Source organism: Phaenicophaeus curvirostris, chromosome 1 (assembly GCF_032191515.1).
Source record: "Phaenicophaeus curvirostris isolate KB17595 chromosome 1, BPBGC_Pcur_1.0, whole genome shotgun sequence".
In the NCBI taxonomy this organism is placed as follows: domain Eukaryota; kingdom Metazoa; phylum Chordata; class Aves; order Cuculiformes; family Cuculidae; genus Phaenicophaeus; species Phaenicophaeus curvirostris.
Window position 1 is genome coordinate 5,989,777 of NC_091392.1, and position 22,027 is coordinate 6,011,803.

General features: G+C 39.9%; 1 protein-coding gene across 11 annotated transcripts in view; it reads left to right on the forward strand.

Annotated features, from left to right (window-relative positions):
• The window catches only part of CELF2 (CUGBP Elav-like family member 2), a 378,130-nt gene that overhangs the window by 148,878 nt on the left and 207,225 nt on the right, over positions 1-22,027 (forward strand). Inside the window, exon 1 of one of the 11 annotated variants that reach the window (XM_069870886.1) lies at positions 16,955-17,026. The exons of the other annotated variants lie outside the window; for them this stretch is intronic. The gene's annotated coding sequence lies outside the window, so the exon portion shown is untranslated. Of the gene's footprint in view, positions 1-16,954; positions 17,027-22,027 lie in introns of those variants that run through there. 11 annotated transcript variants of the gene reach the window in all.

A 22,027-nucleotide genomic window follows, 5' to 3' on the forward strand; every position in this document is an offset into this window, starting at 1 on the left:
GTCCAGCAGTTTTTCAAGGAAGCTATATAAAAGCAGGTACAGGTTCCTCACCATGAGACATTCCTGGGTTCCAGTTTATAAAGGCAGAGAGGTTCAGCCAGCCCAGTAATCCTGCTGGATGAATACCCCTCAGTGTATTGTAGCATGCTAAAAAAAAAAAAAAAAAACCAAAAAAAAACAAACAACACAATAGATTCAGATTAACTTGTGCTTTGTTGGGGTTTTTTTACAAATGCAAAGATTTGTGTCGTGCCCACTGAAGTGTCATGCAAAGACAATCAACTGCAAAATTCTGCTTCTGTGCTCTGCTAAAAAAGTAGGGATTTTCTACCCACGCCAGATGAGTGATTTTTTTTTTTAATTTCTTTTCTCTGCTTTAATTATCATAAGTACAGATGAGTCCGTAGATTCTGAAGCTGGGGCTAATTGTGTTTTCTTTGGGAAAGGATGTGAAGTGAAAGGCAAGGTATGTTTTTGTAATGTAGAAGCGTGACAATTTTTTTTTTTTTGCCATGCATTGCTTTATATTGTTGGTTATTTTAGCAGTACTTGCTCTTTAATATGGTTTAGATAATAAAATTCAATATTTCTGCCTCTGTTTTTGGAGGGGTGGGGGAAGAGTTAATTTTGCTCTTCTGTTGTCTAGGAAACAGTGGTTGTACTTACTTCCCTTTTGAAAATAGATAGTGAATTCCACATTCAGGGAGCAGTGAATAAGATAAAAAGCCACAGATTAGAAGCCTGAATTAGACACCATTTGAGAGACCAAAGATAAGGAGTGTGGTGGAAACTTTTAGGTTGCACTAAAGTGAACAGGAGCTGACCGAGATCTCTTTTTAGAGGCAGTGCTCAGGGCTTTAAGTTTTGAGGGGGAGGTTGTGCTGATTCAGCAAAGCATTTAACTAAGTGCCTAATTCTAATGACATAGAACCCCACTGAGTCCATCTTAGTGGCATGGTCTGGTTTGTACACAAAGTACCTTGTCTCCCACCACTTGGAGAATTCAACCCTGTGCATATAGTGCTAAAGACTAAGAGAGAGATACCAACAATTGCAACTTGGATGCCTTTGCTAAAAACAAGTTCTCCATCAAATTTAAGGCTGTAAATACTAAAATTGCAGATGAACTTAATGACTGGGAACAACAGAACAGGATTAAGGAAAAATAAGCCTTAACATTTGACGTGATGGGCAGTAAATGACAAGTGCATTTCAATGAAAGCTTAAGACGATTATACTTGGAAGAAGGAACTAAAATATAAAGCAAGGACTGTATGCAACACTGCACGTTCAACTGGAAATGTAGGTTAGGCACTTGGTACTAATTCAAGTCCCAGTGAAAAGAAAAAAAATATCTCTTCAATTCAGATGGGACCTGAGCTGTAGATTTTTCTGACTAAAAAGCTCTGGATAATTCTTTTCTTATGTATTATTAATACTTCTATTACATTAAATCTTAGGTGCTCGGAATGATCCTCTGGAGGTGTTTCTCTCTCTCTCTCTCTGTCGTTCTCAGCTGAAGTCTAGGGTGACTGTGCTCCTGGGTAGGTGAATCTGGGCTTGGAGAACAGACACGCAGATGCATATAAAGAGAGACACAATCTGCAGGACTAATTTCTTGTAAACGATTCAGCAGATGTGTTTTCAGGAGGGATTTTAGTGTAGTCAAGGAGGTGCTGCCCTCCAGAAGGAACAGTTTGAAAAACTGCAGAGTTCTGGGAAAGAAATGCTAAAACAAATGAGGAGGAAGAGGAAAGGAGTGATAAAAAAAGGAACATTTTGGAAGTGGTGAAGCAGAAAGATCCTGGCAGAGAGTGAAGAACGAGTGTTCTGGATGCATTTGAGGGTGCAAAATAGGGCAGTGTCAGAGACAGTAATGCAGGCAGTAAATCTCACAGGGTTTGTGATTACTATGTCATGATTAAAAAAAATACAAAAACACTCAAACCCAAGACAAAACTAAGGAGTTAATGGGAAATCCTCCTGGATCTTCTTTTGTATTGCTGATCGCAAGCAGTCCCTTGTGTGAAAGTGGTCAGCATTGCTATACAAATATGCATGCCATAATTCTTCGTACCAAATTCCAGCCCCCCTTGAGGAAAGGTTTAACAGACATTTTGGAAATATAAATGCAAAATCCCAAAACTGAGAAGAAATATCAGAAACAGAGAATGTGCGAGAGTATTTGTGATGGCTTTGCAGAGTAGAAATAGGATGCAAACTCCCGGGTTGGAAAAGGTTTCTGAAATGGCAGTCAATTAAAATTATATATGATAGGGGTTTGACAGTCTGCATGTTTTCAAATGATCCAGCAGTGGCTTGGACTGCAGTGGGTAAGGTGCAGCACTTTAGTTGGATGTCCTCCTATGTTAGTCGTTAGTCACCTTTTCCCTTCCTATGGAGCAGAGAGAGCCCTAATGACAGTGAATATAACGATGCCTTCAGGGATGCTTAAGGAGTAACACAGCTCCTATAACCAAGGTGTAGCCTGATTCCCTTTATCTTCTCTGTTTTGCCAGTGTCTTGAGGAGTCGAGGATATGCCTCAGGCAGATTGTCAGCCCCCCTCATCACCCATCCTCCCTCTTTAAAGTCCAAGAGCTGATAGAAAGTTAGCAGCTGCTTCCTGCACATGTCCATAAGTCAAAAGGGAGCTCCATCTCCAGTGCCTCGTGTAGGGCCAGCAGTCATTTGACATCTGCCATAGAGAACAGAGAAGTGTCAGTTACCATTGTGCATTTTAACATTATCTAGGAGGTTCTCTGCAAGAGGCATCCATGTTTCCTGACAAGCCTTCCTAGAGTTGCTTGTGCCTCATTCCTCTCTGACATCAACTTTCCTGCAGCCTTATGTAACTACCCCGTCTCTCCCAGAAGTGTTTTTAGGGGGAAAAGCTGCTGATTCACCCTGCACACAGGTGCTGCAGCATGGCTTCAGTTGCAGTTCTTGGGTCAGGCAGCATCAAACTTCTCTCCTGAGCAAAGCTGGGGTGAAGTAGAGGGGAAGAAGTTGGAGCTTGAGGAAGGTCATACCTGCAGCATCTGCATTTCTGCCTCTCCCTTAAAGATGCTTGCAGGGAAAAGAAAAGACAGACCTGATGGATGGTTATATTTGCAAGAGGATGGAATACAAAGCAGGTGGTACTGGCGCTCAATAGACCCAGGGTTATGTCTGTGCTGCTTTCAGCTGTACACCTCCAGCAGGCTTTAATCCTGGCTGCCATGGGTCGTGCTAACAAAAAAGACACAATGGCAGAGACCGCAAGGTGAACCACCCACATGCCAGGCCCCAGCAGAACAGAGCATGATGCTGAATACTAGTGCTGATGCCTCTTTGTTGTCGCAAAGCTGCGAAAATCATCGTGATAATTAGCAGAACTCAACATACCGTAGGTATGCCTTGCCCAGCTGCAACGTGGCCTCCCTTCAGTTGTATCAGCAATCACTCTGTGCAGTGCTTGGCTGTGCTACAGAGGCAGTTTTCTAACTGTGGATCCCTGAATCACACTGGACCATAGACCACAGGTCAGTTTTTCTTGAAAGCAGCTGACTGAAATCTGAAGCGGTTACCTCAGGGGTTTTTGGTTTTCTTTTTTTGTTTGTTTTGTTTTTTGAAAGTTTTGGGGGTTGGGTTGGGTTTGTTTCTTTTTACTGCTCATCAAACCCTCCTGCAGGACTTCTCCGTCAGTTGCCTCTAGAAACTGTCCTAAGAAGTGTCTCATCCACAGGGATTAGCTGCTTGTTGTGAACGTGCTAATTTCAGATGATAGTTCTGAAAGTGTATTTTCTTTCGTTGCAGATAGAGACCATATTAGCCAGTAAAAATAATTAAATTTGTATTATCTAGATGTAATTGGTGATTATGCCCTCTAGGTGGGAAAAAATGCTTTCAGATGAGCGGAAGCCTATATCCTCTGTTCAAGTGACTAAACTTCTTTAATTTCCACAGAAGTGGACTGCAGGGAGAGCGGTGTCCACAAGCCTGCACAGAGAAGGCATTAACAGCGATTTCCTAAAGTAATTTATAGTATAGTTCACTGTATTATGCCAACTCTAACAAACTGTATTCTCCTTTACTGCTAGCACAGCTGTAATTCCGGTTACTCTACTGGGAATTTGGCTCTTGGAAAGCTAAGTGATTTATAAATTTTTAAGGAGTGATGTATACAACTAATCTAAAGGAAAAGAGGCTCTTGCAGCCTGAGCACCTGCTGTCAGGGAGGGAAGAGGCTTTCTTGCAGGATTCCTCTGCCAAAATGGGAAAACACTGACAATCTTTAGCAAAGCTTGTTTTAACTGAGTGTTAAAAGGTCATTGCCCCTGGAGCCTAAAGCCCTTGATTTACCTCAAAAATGATTAAAGCAAGTATTTTGCAGCAGTGTTTAGTTTTGGCTTGTAAATATGAATTTTCCAAATATTGGCTACTTTGCTGTCTATGCAGGGGTGTGGTTTGTTCTGAAACCACAGTGGCTTGTAGTTAAGTCAGACTTCTCTCTTCTTGCATCCCACCCCAATATGCTTTCAGTAAGGAAAAATGTTTTTCTAGGAAATCATCTCTGAACGGCCTCTTTTCTTCCAGCTGGGACTTAGAGGCAGTGGAGAAAAGTGTGGTGCCAGTGGGGCTGCAAGGCAGGGAGCCCAAGAAGAAGTGCTCCTTGTTGAATTCATGCACCAGTTACTTGATATTTGATTTCTGGAATGGTATGGTTACTTCTGAATTCATGGATTTCCCTCTGAAAGACCCACGACAAATGAACACTTCAAAATGTGACTTAAAAGAAATTTAATGCTAATGCATTTACCCTTAGTCCTTGCCAAGGTCCAGGTCAAAAGTTGTGCAGCATTCCCACTCCCCTGACACTGATGGCACCTGACACAGTGGAGAGATGGAGGAGAAGCTGCCTTCTGCCCTGCTTCACTAGTTAGTGTGTCATTGTTGCTAGAGAAACACAAAACCTTGGACTGGGATTCTAGCAGAATAAAAGGCTTTCAATTCATATTTGATCACATTTAAAGGAGGGGGAAGGAGGGGCCTTGTAAAAACCCTGTTCATCCACTAGAGAGCATATAGGCAGTGCTTCTCCTTGGAGAAAATAAAAATGTCAAGCTCTTATTATACACAATAATGCAATGCAGTTTAAATGTTTACTGCAGTTCTACCCATTGCGGTTACATATGGAGAAGAGAGTATGTGAAAACTGGAAGAAGGCTTTGCAAATGTATAACTTTCATCTTCAAAAGCCTCTTGCCTCCTTGTTAGCGTTTAATATCTTCTTGTTCTTAAAGACCGTTGCTATTCTCCCCATGGAAATATTAAATTATTTACAAAGTTCCTGAGAAATCCAGGAGTGGACTCGAGATCATGCAGAACAGATCTCTGCAAGGGCGTTTTATGGCTTTTGGGGAATTCAAGTATTTCATTTCTAGCTGATCTGGTTGGGAAGAAGCTTCTGCAAACAAACTGATGTGAGGCTGTTAATTCTGCAGATGATCAATGCAAGAAGCTGGCGCTGAGAAGGTGATATCCTTTGAAGTCTAATGATATTAATGTTGACTCTTAAATATTTCATAGCAGTTACTCTTTTGTAGTGATTTTAGTGCTTGCATTGTGGGACACACCCTTTCCTAATCTCATTTCCATTTTTACCCTCTAAACTGCTGCCTTCTGTGTGTATACAATACATGTATGTAACTTCAATTTAAGCCATAGGGATTTGTGTGCATTAAATGAATGGTGGTAGACCTCACTAATTAATTAAACTTCCCCCTCCAGGTATCAAATTGACTTTTTCCAAAGGCAATGCTACTGTTTGTTAATACAGTGCATGTTAGAAGCAGTTTCTTTAGTGGAATAAGCTGCTGACTCTCTCTGCTGCCCCAGTTAACCTTATTCCCTCCATCTGTAGGTTACAGATCATTCCACTTACACTTGTAACCTGCTGTGAGAGCTAGGCATGAAAAACAGTATATAAACCCAAGTAACTCTTGTGATACATATCTTTTCTTCTGGTTTCTTTTTCTGTGCTGGTCTCACTTCATGGGCACTCAAATCCTTCATTGTTATGCTCATATAGGGCAATGTGGTTTTGGTGTGGCATGGATGTAGATTCATTACGTGGCCTTTCAGAGCGCTTTGTAAAATGTTATATTTTTACTTTTCATATTCCACATGTGTGATTTACTAGTTGGCAAAATATTTGTGTCGTAATTAGACACTGGATGGATTTCTACTGAGAATAATGGACAATCTGCTCAGGATTTAATTTGCCCTCAGCATCAAGCAAAAGTTTCTTTTTGTTGCCTTTTGCAAGTGATCAATGGATCCACTTACATTATAACCTGGAGTTAGGAGCAGAATTGTATGTTAATATCTCTCATTGCACTAAATTGACTGTTGAAGTCCATTACTTTTCTGGGGAAAAAATGGGATGTGTTTAATTTTAACAGCCTCAGTAGTGTACTGGTGCATATATAAATCCTGATGAATGAAATCAAGCAATTAGGGTTAGAAATGAATAACAGAAGGCATCTCATCATTTCAGCAAGTTTGCATTTTGATTCTGATTGATTTTTCTAATATTTGCTAAGTGCATGTGTATCAGCAAAGGCTCCATATCCATACGCTGTATTTTTTAAATGCCATCGTGTTGAATTCTAGGGCATAGATCTTATTTGACAACACATTACGATTAAATTTCAGTTACCTGAAAAACTGCACCATTAAAATAGCTGACACAGAATTTAAACACGTCTCATCATTGTTCCCTTTTCTAAGGTTTTTTTAAAAATGCTGTTGATGCCTAACACTGCAGAGTCAGTTTACATTTCAGGCAAGGTTATTTTTCCTCTTTGAATGACATCAAGTATTTGTGTGCATGTATGCAAGTGTGACATAAAAATACAAAGATGTGTCCCTTACAGTTTTGTTTTGCTTTGCTTTGTTTTTAATTGAATTTTGGATGATATAAAGCAAGCAACTGCCATATGACAATAAAGTGGACCAACTTTCCCAGCTGGATGTCGTATTTTACAAAGTACGTAACCAGAGTAACTGTGAATTATGTAAACTGCTAAATAGGATTCTGGGTGTAACTTACTACCCTGCTGGCTGGAAGATACTGCTTGTTACTTGCACTTTCTGAAGCAATATTATTCTGGCTGTTTCTCAGAAGTGCTAAACTTTGTTATTGGAAAAAATAATATTTAAGGAGAGAGTGGCATATTTCTTGTTTCCTATGGTGAAGGAACAGGAGGGTTTGGAAAGCTGGAAGTGAGTAGTATTCAGTACGACTTCTGAACAGCTGACTGCCGTGCCTTGCATGTGTCTGCTCCACTGCCTCCAGGTAGGGACCGGAATGGGTTAGACTGTGCGATAACTCCTGACAAGGACAGATGATGTTGTCTGGGTCCGAGATAAGGGTTAAGCAGGCCAGTTTGGGCTGATGACTTTGTTTTATATTCTGTTACTTCACCCAGGAAAGTTTATTTGCTTGTCGTTGTGTCCCTTTGTGATTTTCTGTATTTTTCGTTTAAACTGAATCACGTAATTTGTTTATACATATAGTTCTTGAAATACCCCTTTCATGTATCCTGCAATTGTTTTGCTGCATAACCCTAATGAAATGTTGCTCAAACAGTCATTTTAAATTTTATCCTCAATATAAAATTTGCTACTTTATTTTTTCTACTTTTCACCTTTGCCACTTTTCACTCTGCCTCTGCTGTTCTTGCTCAGGTTCCATGGATTTGCTGTTGGACCGTGTGCATCACATGATTATTTATCAGCTACCATGAGTGTAGTAGGTGCTTTGTGGAGGCATCCAAACTTTCTGCACTAGCATCCAAGTTGTGTCAGGAGGTTGTATCTACATGGGGGTGTGCAAGTTGGTTTGGTTTTAGGAGGAAAGACTCTTTGAAAGGGCCAGACTTGGAGAAGAGCTTGGCTTTTAAGCTAAAAATTGTGTTTCTCTACAGTGCATTGGGCAGGGCTCGCGCAAAATCCCGTTACTTAGAGCAGATAAGTGGAGTCATAGTAGGTGTAAGATTAGTATTTGTGGAAGGTATACATGTCAGAAAACTACTTATGCCCATATGATGTTGGGTTGTTGTTGTGTTTTTGTTGATGAGGCAATATTAGCTGCTGGTGTGAGCTACATTTCTTATTCAAAGGAACCACTTCTTGAATGAAAAGCAGTCCAAGAAGACTATGACACGATGAGAGACAGAACATGATACTGAACTAACTCATCAGGGCTTGCTGTTTGGATTTTAATGTTAACTTTTTTTTACCCCCTCCAAAAGGCCTGATGTGTCAGGCCTAATGAGACATCTTGAGCAAATCCCCCACAGCTGCTTCACCTATTCACCTTGTTCTCAGTTATTAGAGCCCAGGCTACAGGCAAAATTGTACTAATAGGCAGCATGATCAGATCCTAGGGCCAGGGTCCTCTTTGTTGTCTCTGGCCCTGGAGGTGAAGGAACAGTCCAGGGGACTTGCTGGCTTTCCATCTGCAGGCAGAGGCAGCTCATCCTGCCTGTTTCTTCATTAATTGGAGGGGACAAAACTTGGTAAGGTGAGTGATGCTTTAAACGTTAAAGCTGCGGCTCTTGAGTTTGAAAATAAAGACTTTAATTTTTCTTCTCTTTCTCTCTCCGTTTCTGAGGTTTTAGGTCCTTTTTTCTGGTTTGGTTTTTTTTTTTTGTTTGGTTTTTGGGGTTTTTTTGAGTCTTTGCATTTCTTTCTAGGACATGGTTTCCTACACTTTACATGTGAGTGTTATGAAGGTTGAAGAAAGTACAAGGAGAGGCAGCGCGGTGTGGCTGGGAGACACAGCCTTGCTCGTGCCTTGATTCCTCGATTTCAGCGAATGGCAAAGCTCCTCTTTCTGAAAGAGCTGGGCCAGAGACTTCTTGCTCTTTCAGCTAGCAAAAGGCAGTCTCTTTTTCAAAATCCCTTTGAAAGAACAGGAACATACTAAGAACTAGTAAACACCTGCACTATTGTCTCTTACATGACTTTCCCAACTTGTTGGCAGGTGAAAGAAAGACATGGTATGTGCCAGAAAGTTCCAAGTCTCAAATAATGTGTATTTACCTGAGTAAAAACTTCCTCAAAATATGTCAGATCAGCTTACGGAGTAGGCTGCTTGGAGGCAATACATTTGGAACCATCATTTCTCATAATCTGAAGGCTGTAGGGGCAAAAAGCAGAATGCTGTCACAATGGTGAGTCACAAGAGCTTGTGCTGCTGCACACAATGACCTTCACGCAGGAAGCTCTGTTACAGCATAGAAACTTGAGTGCACCGTGGCACGGGTGCTTGCAACCATGTTCATGTGCCTTCCTCATTACTTGTTCTCATTTTAAGCTTTATGGTCTACAGACCTGGGCTAAACCTGCAAGAGAAGATCAGTTAATATTGATGCACAGGAAAGATCTTTCAGAACCTCTGCAGAATGACAAATCTTGCATCAAAACTTCGGGAATTTAAAAACTTGTAAACAACACATCCTTCTCCAACCTTCCCCAAAATATTTTATTTTTACATTAATTCTAACTTTTTCCTGATAATACAGCTATCTCCAATTAGAATTCTGTAGTTTCTCACTTCCACGTGAATCTAAATCTCAGTTTAATGTAGCAGCCTTTAGGCAATATGGCAATAAGTAAAATATTGGATAATTCACAAATCTAAAAATTGGTGTTGAAACTTAGGTTCATCTGTCAGTAATTGGACAAAGGTGTGGCAGTCACCACCCAACAATTCCTGCGGTACCCAACAATTACTATGGTACAGTGTAAAACTATTAGGCATAGCGGGAAGGTATTAAAAATGCAGCCAAACTGAATGTTCAGTTGCTTTTGTGTTTTTGGCTTTCAGATTCCAGCTACCGTATGAACATGATACTTCCTGTCTAGGTGTCATCATTTAAAACTTTTCTTTTTGTAAACGTGATAATATGTTTCCACTTATTCATTTCACTGTCAGATCGTAGGCTTGGTTGAGGGGGAAGGAGGGGGAAAAAAAACAAACACACCAAAAGAAATAACAATTGAGAGACTCAAGAAAAAAGTGAGTTTGATGTGTGCTGTGTATTTTTCATAAGCTTAAGCACCTTAACAAAGAAATGTTTTTTACTAATTGTCAGATGACTTGGGCTAAAAATTGGAAAAATACATAGACTTCAGTGCTCTATATTCAAATTCTGCTTTTAAAAGCTTAAGGTGGGAATCTTTTTAATCCATTTACTAATTTCCAGTATTCCACTTCCATAAGGTTTTGTAAAACTTTTCCTTTTGCTGTAGTTGGTTTTTGTATTCTGTATGTAATTGTTCAGTTATGGGGTAGTATTACCAATATAATTCTCTACAAACTCCAGTAATATCTCTACCCTTCACAAAATAATGCAGAGCTTAAAAATATTGCACATTTAAAGGCTACATATTGTTTTCAGTTTTCAAACAGCAGGTAAACAGCACTTAGCCTCATCTCAGGTTCTTTTTAAATATCTGGTTCTCCTACATGGTTCCACTGCTGGCCATGATAGGATATTCAATTATCTCATTTTTCACTAGATTTTTTTTTTTTCGTCTTGCAGTCCTCATGCAACCTCTTGCTTTCCATTTGAATGTTAAATCCAAGCGATTTTTCACTTGTTTGCAGCAGGGGACAGGACAAGAGGGAATGGCCTCAATCTCCACCAGGGGAAGTTTGGACTGGACATTAGGAAAAAATTTTTCACAGAAAGGGTCATTGGGCACTAGAACAGGCTGCCCAGGGAGGTGGTTGATTCACCTTCCCTGGAGGTGTTTAAGGGGCGGGTGGACGAGGTGCTGAGGGGCATGGTTTAGTGTTTGATGGGAGTGGTTGGACTCGATGATCGGTGGGTCTTTTCCAACCTGGTGATTCTGTGATTCTGTGATTGGGTCTGTACCAAACTTTAGCTTTTTCAACTCTTCTAAATTTCCTTTCCCAGCTGTGTTCTACGGTAGATTTGCTCCTGTTTTTCTGCATTAATTAACCTTCTGCCCTGTAAATATTTGTTGATGGAAATTTTTCTTGGTTGGCTTAAGTTTCTCATAGTCAGCAAGTCAAAGCTGATAATGAAACCCTGTTCCAGCGTGCTGAAGAAAACATTAAACCACAGCTGTACTCCTTGGTGCTCCTGTCTTTACCTGCCTCTATCACATACTATTACACTTGATTTATCCAATGTAACATGATCCTTATACACAGCCAGCTTTGGTTGTTGTAAGACCTTCCATTTTCATGCCTGCCTTATCTCTTTTCCAGCTGCCTTTTCCCCAGTTCAACAAATGGCTCCAATGCAAAAATTCCCAAGTAAAAGGAGCCAGGACTGAATCTGGGCAACTTGGATTTGCATGGGACTCAGAGGGCTGAATGTGTGTTACATTTTGATCCTCCACCCTTTCAACCTTTGTTTTTCTGATTTCTGTGGCATTAACTATCTCAGTTACCTCAGAACCAAAGAAAGTCAGCAGCAACATGCACCGCTGTGTAGCATATCCCGTTGTCTACATGTTTTTCTTGATCTGCGTGCAGTTGCCTTGGGAGCCCAACTGCAGCCAACTCAGGCTGGCTTTTGAGGGAGTGCAGAGGGCTATTTTGCATTTCCATGAAGCCAAGTACCTAAAAATTAGACAAAGTAGTCTGGGCAAAATATGCACAATTCTCCTTCTAGTAAATCCCACTAGGGCACCTTCCTCTTCAGACTTTGACATAAAACAACTCTTAGTGCTATTCTTTGCATTAGATCATGTGTACAGGGAGTTAAGCAAAGAAAACTTTCATTCATATCTCCGAGCAAATTAAAGCAGTCAAAGGCCTTAGAGAATGATACAACAAGTTGCAAAATTGGAAGGTGTTGCTAAGTACAGGTCATAAAAACTTATATCGTGCCTTTAGAAGTCTTTAAATTGATTGAAAAATGCAGGATTTCTGTGAAATAATACAACCTGAAAACCTAACCAGACACATATTTCCCTGTCTTGAGAATCATAAACCTATAGGATGCTCTAGTTTCATGTTTTAAATTTTTGTTTGTAGCCACATGGACGGAAAACTTAGTTTGTCGATTTTTGTAAAGTGAAACTGAGGATCCTCTGTCATTTCATGGGTTATGTACTTCCAGTTCTGATTTGTACTGAGTTTTTTGGATGCACTAAAAGCTTGACTTGCAGTCAGAATATGAATGTCCTTGTCAACTTTTCAGTAAGCAGAGGTCAAACCAGAACCTGAGAATAGAACTTACATATTCATACTTGCATAAATTGTCCCCAAATAAGGTTTCTTATTATACACTGTCCATTTGCATGCTTAGTTAATAGTTTAGTGGTCACCATGAAGATGTCAGCTGCTCCTTTACTGATTTATTTTATTCCATTTTGCATAAGCCTACGTATTAGTGTAACCTCTTTCTGCATGATAGGGACGTGAGTTCAATGCCAAAAAGTGCTGCAGCATTGCAAACCTGTTAGAAAGGAAGAGATCCTTGAAATATGCCATTCACCTATGCAGATAAACTGAGTAGAGATTCATACAGTCCTCAGAACACTGATGCAACTTTACTGTATGATATATAAGTCTATGAACATCTGCCTCCAAAAAACAACCTACCTTGCAGAAAAGAGAAAGATAATATGTATGAGAAGATATTTGGAAGTATTTGAAAAGATGAAGCAACTACAAACAGTTATTGTACTGAATGTAAGGCAGATTTTTAACAGTATGGAGAAACAAGATGGAGCAGGCAAATCAGGTGAAAGCTAATGTAAACTCTAGTGAAAACCGATGTGGTTTCCATGAACAGCCTCAAGGTTTTGGAGAAGAAGCCACATAATGAAGAAACAAAAAAGACTTTGTGATCAGTGGTAGTGAAGTCCAGTGATTCAGCCATCTGAAGTTGAAGAAAACCAGGAAACCAGGTGCTGCACACTGTTGCTTCAGTCCAATTTTTAGTGTGATCTTTCTCACTAGTGACTGTTCTAAAGGAATGTTTGAGGGTCTCCGCTCTGATCAGCTCTATACCAACTTGAGCATAATGGTAAAATTCTCTAAATTGCTTAGTTGAAGTACAGAAAATTGAAACCTGCCATCAGTTGGGGTAGTTGCAATGGTGAATCAGGCCAACACCTGAGAAAAGGTGACAGTTGGAGAGAAGACAAAATGTCGAAGGTGGAACAAGACCTCCACCTGATTACTAGTGAGAGCAAAGCCTGCAATTTGGTTTTCCTTTTTTCACTGGGATGTCATTTAGCAAAATTGCCACCATGTGCCTGCAGAGGTGATGAGCCCCAGCTGACACTACAGGGCTTGCAAACAGCCAAGCCGCACAGAGCGTGGTATCATCTGTGCAGCAGTTGATATGCCATATCTCTTGGGGCAAAAAAAAAAATCAATCCAAGAGGCAGTATGAAACTGCTGAGAAACACAGGGTCTCTGCCAAACTCCTGTGTGGGTCAAGTGCAAATGTGCTTGTGGGAAATAAGAGGCTAGTGAAAACCAGAGCAAGGCCAGCAACAGAGGTCTGTGACGGGTTCATCCTTGGGAAGCTCAAAATTTCAGATCTGCTGCCCTGCGATGGTGCCTCTTCGCTCCCTCCCCCCACCAGTGCATCCTCTTGCTAAAGGGAACTGTAATTTTTATGAATGCCTTGAATTGCAGCCAGGTAATTACCTTCAGGAAATTTTCATTTCGCTAAATGTTAATCTATAGAGAGTGAGGGAAGAGGAGGGGGAAAAAAAGCTACAAATTTAATGGCACAATAAACAACTGTCTCGATTTAGAAGCCTTATAAAGGAAGCCCTAGTTATGATCTTCAGGGAAATACTCCATTTCTGTAAGTGCTAGTCCTGTGAGGATATTTTGCCTTTGGTAGGTATACATGATGTCCACATACAAGACCCAACACATCGAATTCTGTTCGTGAACCACCCAAAATTGGCTTTGAGCAGCATTGGCCTACTGTAACAGCACTGAGTGTCATATTACGGCTCGTGACTTTTCAAGAATCAAAAAATAACATATCTGCTGAAGAGGCTGTTTCCTCAATCTGACTTTCAGATTTATTTTCATTTTTTTTCACTTCTATTAATTTATTTCCTGCATTCCATTTAGAATGGCATTTACAGGTCAAGGAGCATTAAAATTGTTTCATTTGCCAAAAAAAAAAATGTTAACCTTCAAAACCAGCAACAGTAGAAACCTCTCTGCCTTTGTTGATTGTGCACTTTACATTTTTCACATCTGTTGACTTCACATTATAGTTTTCTTCTTGCATGTGAAATTGATACAGCAAGATAAACATTCTCCCAGACACTGGAGTAAGGGAGCTTAATAATAGCTCTGATTATTAGTTCAGGTTTTTTTTTTCCCCAGGACAATGCTAAAGCAGACTACTTTTTTATGATGTCACAGCTAGCGTAGAGTTTGGCATTATTACAATAACTTCTAATGTATAAATGCAACAGTAATGTACTAGAATTAAAACATTGTGTAATGATCTTTCCTTGCTTCAGCCATTAAAAATATATTCCTACTCTTTCTTGCAAATTGAACCTGACGCAATTTATTCATTGATAAGTGGTTTGTGGGGTTTTTTTATATGGATATCTGTGAAAAAAATACACTGACCTTGTCTTTCTAGAGAGTAAAAGCCATCAACATCTCCAGCACATTAATATAGCCTTTATTTTATTTAGAAGAATAGAAGCCACAACAAGGAAACTCTTCCTCCTTCTAGCTTTTACTTGAGTATTTGCACTGGCTAGTTTTATCCAGCACTGTGTGGTTCAAGATGTCCATTTGTAAAACTAGTATATTACCCATCTCACATGCAAATTGATACTTAATTAACAGATGTTTGAAACTGCTTTCACATCCTCCTAAGAATCCCGCTAGTGAGTGCAAAGCAGTTGTTGCTGGGAGATGAGAACAACACTGGAGCAAAAGCTTTATTACGGATGGGGAGAGGGTTAGACAGGGGGTGGTGAGTTTTTTTGTTAAGCTACTTTGGTACCTTTTTAAAACTCCCTGTTTTGAAGTAAGTGGCGCACAAGATGGCAAAAGATAACTCGCATATAATAGGTGCTACTTCCTGCGTACATCAGGGTTTTAAAGGTTTAAAAAGCAAGCTCGGAGTTGAACAAAAAGACTGCTAGAACAGCAATGGGCATGTTGCAGCACACTTGAAGCTTAACAGCTGTCAGGACACAGGAGATGAAAATGCAACCAATACACAGGCTACAGGAAAACTTGGCCTTGGGCATTTTGCTTTCAGTTCAGTAGCTTTAACCCTTTGCACACCAGAAACTATTTTAAAGTTGAGGGAGCACAAAGGAAAAGAAAATCCTTTTTGAGTTGTTTCTCAAAATTGACAATACACAAGAAACTAGCAAATAGCTGCTGGGTTGCAGTTATAAAGTACAGACAGGGCTGCATTTAGACAGCTTGGCTTCTATCTGTTTGTGAGCCATGTGTTTCCTCATATGGGAACTACTGCTGACCCAATTTTAATCAGTTGCAATTTTGCTTTTATGTCTAAATTAGAATAGCTTGGAATGAACAGGAAGTGGAAAGAAAAGTCTGATCAAAAGCGTTCTATAAAGCAACAACTCTCTTACTTTAGCTTCATTGAGCATCTCCGGTCTCATATTCTTAATTTTACTCAAGTATTACTAAGGCTATAACTGATGTATTTTACATCAACCCCCTGACTGCAAACTTTAAGGCAGTTCATTAGCGATATGGGATAGACCCCACTCTGTAAAACGTGTAAGTACAAGTATGATTCAGGAGATTGGAGGTGAAGAATGGAAACTTTCAGTTCTGTTGTCTTGAATGCACCTTGATTTGGAAGCAACCAAAAATATTCCTTCCTGATGACTGTTTGGAGGCCAGTGTGAAAGGAGTCTGTAGTATCAGTTACTGCGAGTAAGCAGACTCATATTTGGCACAGAGAACAATATATCTCCCAGCCAAGCTGAGGCACGTTAGCAGGACGGTGCTTGATTTGTGGCTAAAATCTGATCTGCAACCCAACAAAGCTTTGCTCTGAGCCTGTTGCTCCTGCACTTTCCACCTGTATTAAATTCAGTTAAAAAAAATCAGCTATATACAAGCTTCTGCTAGCATTTTTTTCCATGCTTATTGTCTGAAACAAAGCCTAATTATCACAATCCCTTCCTTGATATTTTCTTTTGACTCGCCCAATTTTCTACAGCCTTGATATCTAGGGCATAAATGCCAAGGCTGAAACGTGCATTCAATTAGAAGATGACTCTTGACTGACCTACATAACAGTTCATTCATGAGATAATGTGACCTGGAGTCATGGAGATAGAAGTCAGTTGATTGAGCTGGTTTGGCTGTGTACACTGCAAACTCTCCAGTGACTGAAGAATCATCTAAAATTAGACATATGCTGTACGTTATCGAGTGCCTTTCTGATCTGGCTCTATTTCGGTAATATTTATTTTATGAGATGGGCGTATAATTTGTCACATTGTAATCCTTTAATGCTTAACTTTATTAGCATGAAGTACTTAGGTATCAAATAAAATGAGCAATTAAGTGATTTATCTTTAAGGTCTGCTTTCAGCTCAGGGCTTAGGTAGCCAGCCTCCCGTGAAGTGGCAAGAGCATGCATGGTATTTACCACTTCCTCCAGAGAGCTACAAAATGGTGCTTTTTGAAGATGAACCTAGTTGTGCGCGTGGATCCCAACTACTACTACACCACAAGTTAATGGTTATATTTATATGATGGATTATTATGCGTTTCTAGTGAACTTGCAGCTTTCAGTTCTGGGAAAAAAAAAAAAAAAGAGTTAACCAGCAAGCAAATGGTTTAAGTGTAACAATTTAGCGACACTTTTCATATTACTAAACCACAAAGGAAGCTCAGATAAAGGTTGTAGGTCAGTAAGAAACGCTTATGAGCATGCTCGTGAAGTGAGGTGGTTCAAGACAAGCTGCAGCTCTCACTTCCAGATCTAAGGGGCTGTGAGGTATTTAAATGATTTTCTTATCCCATCTTGTCTTAAAAATTCGTTAACACAATAGCATGAAATTATCTTATATCTTCTAGAGCATAAGTTCCTCTTTTTTCCTTTTTTTTTTTTTCTGTCTGTAAGCATGGTAGGAGAAGTCTGCACTCTGTCACATTGAGCCCTGGGTTCCTGTCAGATGAAGCCACTTCAGCGCTGACTGATGGATGTCATGAGGAGGAAGGGGGGACATTTTGTGCAGGGAGGTTGTGTGCTCTTCAAATCACATTTGGGGCATAGCACTACAGTTTTAAAAGTTTTGTCTATTATTAGGTGCATCTCATGGCTTATGTGTGCGTTTAAAATGCAGGTTGCATGCTGTTTCCTTCTCTGTCTCCAGTGTGCTTGTTTGGTGCTTAACTCCACGCTGGCACAGGTCTGATCTTCTCTAAGAGAGGTGAAGGAAGAGGTAAAGATTAATCAAAAAGCACAGGAGCTTGCTGTCAATCTGTCTGGCAGGGAGGGTTCAAGAGTGTCTTTTGTGGGTTTCTTAGTTTATTTGGGAGTTTTGGTCGGCTTTAGTTGTATGAGAAATAATAAGGAAATGACTGTCTTGACAGAAGTAAAAACGCATTTAATTTTTCACTTTGTATGTTTTGCAGTGCTATCGTACAATTCATTTTTTTATGCTGCCTACACTTGATTTGGTTTTGAGTGAAGAAACCATCATGTGGGCTGGCAGAAGGGAGCAGGAGAGAAACTTTTACTTGGGGGGGAGGTTTTTTGGTGTAGGTAGACCATTCTGGCTGCAAGCTGGGGCTGAAATTGCACAGGGCCCAATTAGTGCCTGTTACCTTTTGTGTTTGCTTTTGATTGGTTGCAGAGTCAGAGGTTTAATTAAGCAGAAATGGGGATGTTGAGTTAATGTTCATTATAACTAAAATCGAAACAGCTGTTTACCTTGCCAAAGCCTTGTGTGCTAACGTCCATAAATCTCACCCCAAGGAGAAGTCAGAGGAACCATCTCCTGTAAAACACGCCTTTCCGGATATCATGTTATATCATTTTACATACTCATTTTCACAACATTTCCTAATCACATTAATTAACACATTAGAGTATAATTCTTATTGTCTACAGAAATTACTTCAATTAAATCTATTAACATGTTATCATGATTGTTATATTATTATTATTTGCTTTGTTAGTACTCAAAAACTGCTCTATCAAACCCGAATGTCTGAAATTTGCATAAAATTGCAGTGGCTGTACTTTTCCTCTTAACCGATGGATCATGTCTAACTGTAAACTTCCTGAATAATCTCTGTCTCTGTGCTAGGGTTTCTACAGTGAGTAAAGATGTGAGAGGCTGTGACTGTCCCACAAGATGAGGCTAAAAGGAATTTGTCTTTATTAGTCTCTTCAGTGCCCAACAGGAGCATGACCACTGTGCAGAAACGTATGGAAAAAGTAAATGCCACAGAGAAGCAGTAATGGAAATAAATTGGCCATATTCATACTAAAAAAAATTACTAGAGTTTGGCATTGGTTTGGGTTTGGTTTTTTTCATTGTCTGAGCTGTGAGGTTTTGGCCTGGCTGTCTTGTAGGAGCCATGAAAGCAAGAGGCATAGCTAGCTTTAATATTGAACGTTGTTACACTCATAATCTTTATACAGGCAAAATGAAATGTGCCCTCTGTGTAAAGGCAAAAATTTATTGTTAGTGTAATTGAAATCTTAACGGTCCAATCAAAGAATTATTATTACTCCGTATCTACTTATTAAGAGAAAAGAGAGAATACTGTTACAGAGGGGATAAGCTTCAATGGTAATAAATTTTAAATGGATATACACACATTTATGAGTATCTACCCCTTTCTGTGGTGTTTTGCTCACCCTCCATGGGTCATGAGGCTGTTTTAGCTTTATTTTTGGAGCTGGAGAGTAGTTATGGCAAGTTGTCGGTTACCAAGGGCTTCACAGGGAGGTGTATGTTTGTGGCGGGGGTTTCTTCTTCCTCTTTGCTGCAAGAAGCAGGATGCTGATTTCTTCCTCCTAATTCTGAGATCTGCTTCTGGCTATTTTTGTTTTCCAGCATGTTTTTACACCTTGCTCTTTCTTCATAGGTTACAACACCACTTTATCCATTAGGATACATTAGGAAAAAATTCTTACATTAGGAAAAAATTCTTCACAGAAAGGGTCATTGGGCACTGGAACAGGCTGCCCAGGGAGGGGGTTGAGTCACCTTCCCTGGAGGTGTTTAAGGCACGGGTGGACGAGGTGCTAAGGGGCATGGTTTAGTGTTTGATAGGAATGGTTGGACTCGATGATCCAGTGGGTCTCTTCCAACCTGGTTATTCTGTGATTCTGTGATTCTGTCCCTGGATTCACTGTGTCTGCTGTGTCTTATATTTGTTGGATCATTTCTGTTTTATTGCTTAAACTACAAGTTTGCATTTCTTTAGGCAGAAGTGGGATAATTTTTGTAGCCCTGGTGTCTTGGGTGTCAATCTGTGCCCTCTCGATATCAGCTCTGGCGTCCACTGCTCTGCACTGCATTGTGTGTCACCTCTTCTGAGGCCTCTGTTTATCATACCATGTCTGTCTTCCTCTGCACTCTGTCATTATCCTGGGATCATAAATATTTAATCTGATGCAGAGTAACTACTTGTTACTACTGTCTGTATAAAAATTATGCTTAAGCTACATCATTATGCGAAGATAAGCAAAAGTAAAATAAATTAGGCAATAGCCCACCTGGTCATTAGGCAAAATTGCTGCTACAGCTAAAGTAGCTAAAATGAGGCTCCAGGCTGGGCAACGTAAGTGTAGGCAAGCCTGACATGCCTGAGTCCTGGAGCCATGCATAGTCAGCACAAAGACTGTGGCCGATTACTGGCACCAGCAACACTGTGTTTACTGGGCTACAGGGCTTGAATGTGATGAATGAGATCATTATTTGGGTTTACCCACACTGGCTGGGGACCAAGCTCGGTGACACATGATGTCCTCTCTTGTCTTAGGTTCCCAGCAACTGTTGAAATACAGTTTGCAGAGCAGATGCATATTGGAGTACTGTTACCAGAGAAGCTGAGCAAAAAAAACCAAGAAAGTTGATCTAACTGAGGTAGATAATTGCTGTCCTTATTCTGAGCCTTACATATTCTATTCATCTTCATGATATTGCTGTACAAAAGCTGTTATCCTCTTTTACAGACATAGTATTTACCTACATTTGCCCTAGGATGCCTCTATAGTCAATGGAAAGATATTGCTACCTCCATTTTAGTCCACCTGAAGTCTGAATTGCACTCTAAAATGTTATTTTTCTTCAAGGACTAAATAGGAAATCCTGCACATATAGATTTAATAAATCTCAGTCAAAGAGATTAGAGATTTGTCTGCAGCAGATGAGTTACACAGCCTATGCTTTCACAGCTGTTACTAGTAAATAGCTTAGCTTAAATTTATTTTGTATATGGTCTATATGGGCAAGCTGCAATTTAGACTGTACTGTTATTACATCCCAAATAAGACATGTCCACAGGAAGTCTATGACTGAGCATGGAATTCAATTTTCTTATTTCAGATGAGAAGATAATGCCCTAACCAGTTCTCATCCATGTAATGCGGTCAGTGGCACTACTCAGTTCTTTTCAGTTTGGCTATCACTCCAAACTGTTAAACCATCTGCTGGTGGCAGCCGAAAAGATGACAATATAATAAATTGCTAGAAAAAGTAAAGTTGCCTAACATCTGCTCTCCACCAAGCTCGAGCATCTTCTCTGTATCAATGTTCCATCATCTCCTGACACGGTAATAAAAGATGCCTGCTCTGAAGTTCTTGCAAATTAAATCATTTGCAGCTAGACTTATATTCTACTCATCCATCCTTTTGTGAATTTTGGGCCTAAATAGGGAATAGCAATAGAAGAGTGAGAAGGCAAGGACAGGATAACAAATACTTTCTTGAAACACCTTAAGAAGTTCCTGGCCAAGGTAAAAGCTTTTATCTACTCATTCTTCGCTATCATTGATGAACAAATATCTAATGATGGCAAGCAGAATTTTGCAAGACAGAAGTAGAAACGGCTACCTCTTCAAAGCCACATGACTATGTCCTGGAATTATGTTCTGCATAATGTTTCAATCACATAACAGTTTGCTTAGTAGTATGGGCCACACTGGTTAGTGTAAACAGAATGCAAGCATACTCTAGATAAGATTATGCAGCTCTGAAGGTGCTAGTAGGCGGACACTGTTGAGAAAATATACACATAATATTTACTTAAAACACTCCTGGAGCCTCTTTTGGTGTTATTAGTCTGTCATGAAAATCTGCAAACACACAGGTATCAAAAACTCACTGCAAAACATTAGGCAGTCACGAAGTCAAATATAGAGAGGGATGGATGCCATCGCAGTTAATAGTTGAGCTGTGATTTCACTTACATCCAACTGCAAACATAATTAAATTAGAAAAAGTCCTGAACCAAATGTAAGAGGTATAGCCTACTTGGAATGCAAAGATGAACTTGAATCTCATCCTACTGCTTCAGTCTCCTGAAGTAAAACTGCAGGAGACCGAAGTCCAGAGCTGAGTCCACGTTAAAAGGTGTCAACCACCCTAGTAGTTGCCACAGTGTTCTGATCATTATTGTGTTACAAGCCTGCACAAAACAATGAGATCTAAGAGAAAAGAGTTCTAGCCTGTAGGGCTTGCTGAGGTTGGTATGGCACAAATTTGAGGGATTTTCCTTAAAATAAGTAAACAATATGTGTTGATTTCTAGTTTTCTAAGTTTGCTCTAGCCCAAAAATCTCCTCTTGAGGCATGAGTTCTCCAAGCATAATTATTGATTTATTTGTATGTTCTTAATTTCTCTCACACACGGCTGCTAGGGCCATGTGAACAGGCAAAGGAGGAGCACTCAGTGCAGGTCCCTTCTTAGCAGATCTGCGATTTTAAGCCAGCTTAGTGAAATTCCACAGGATCTGAATTCACCTTAAGCAGAAGGGA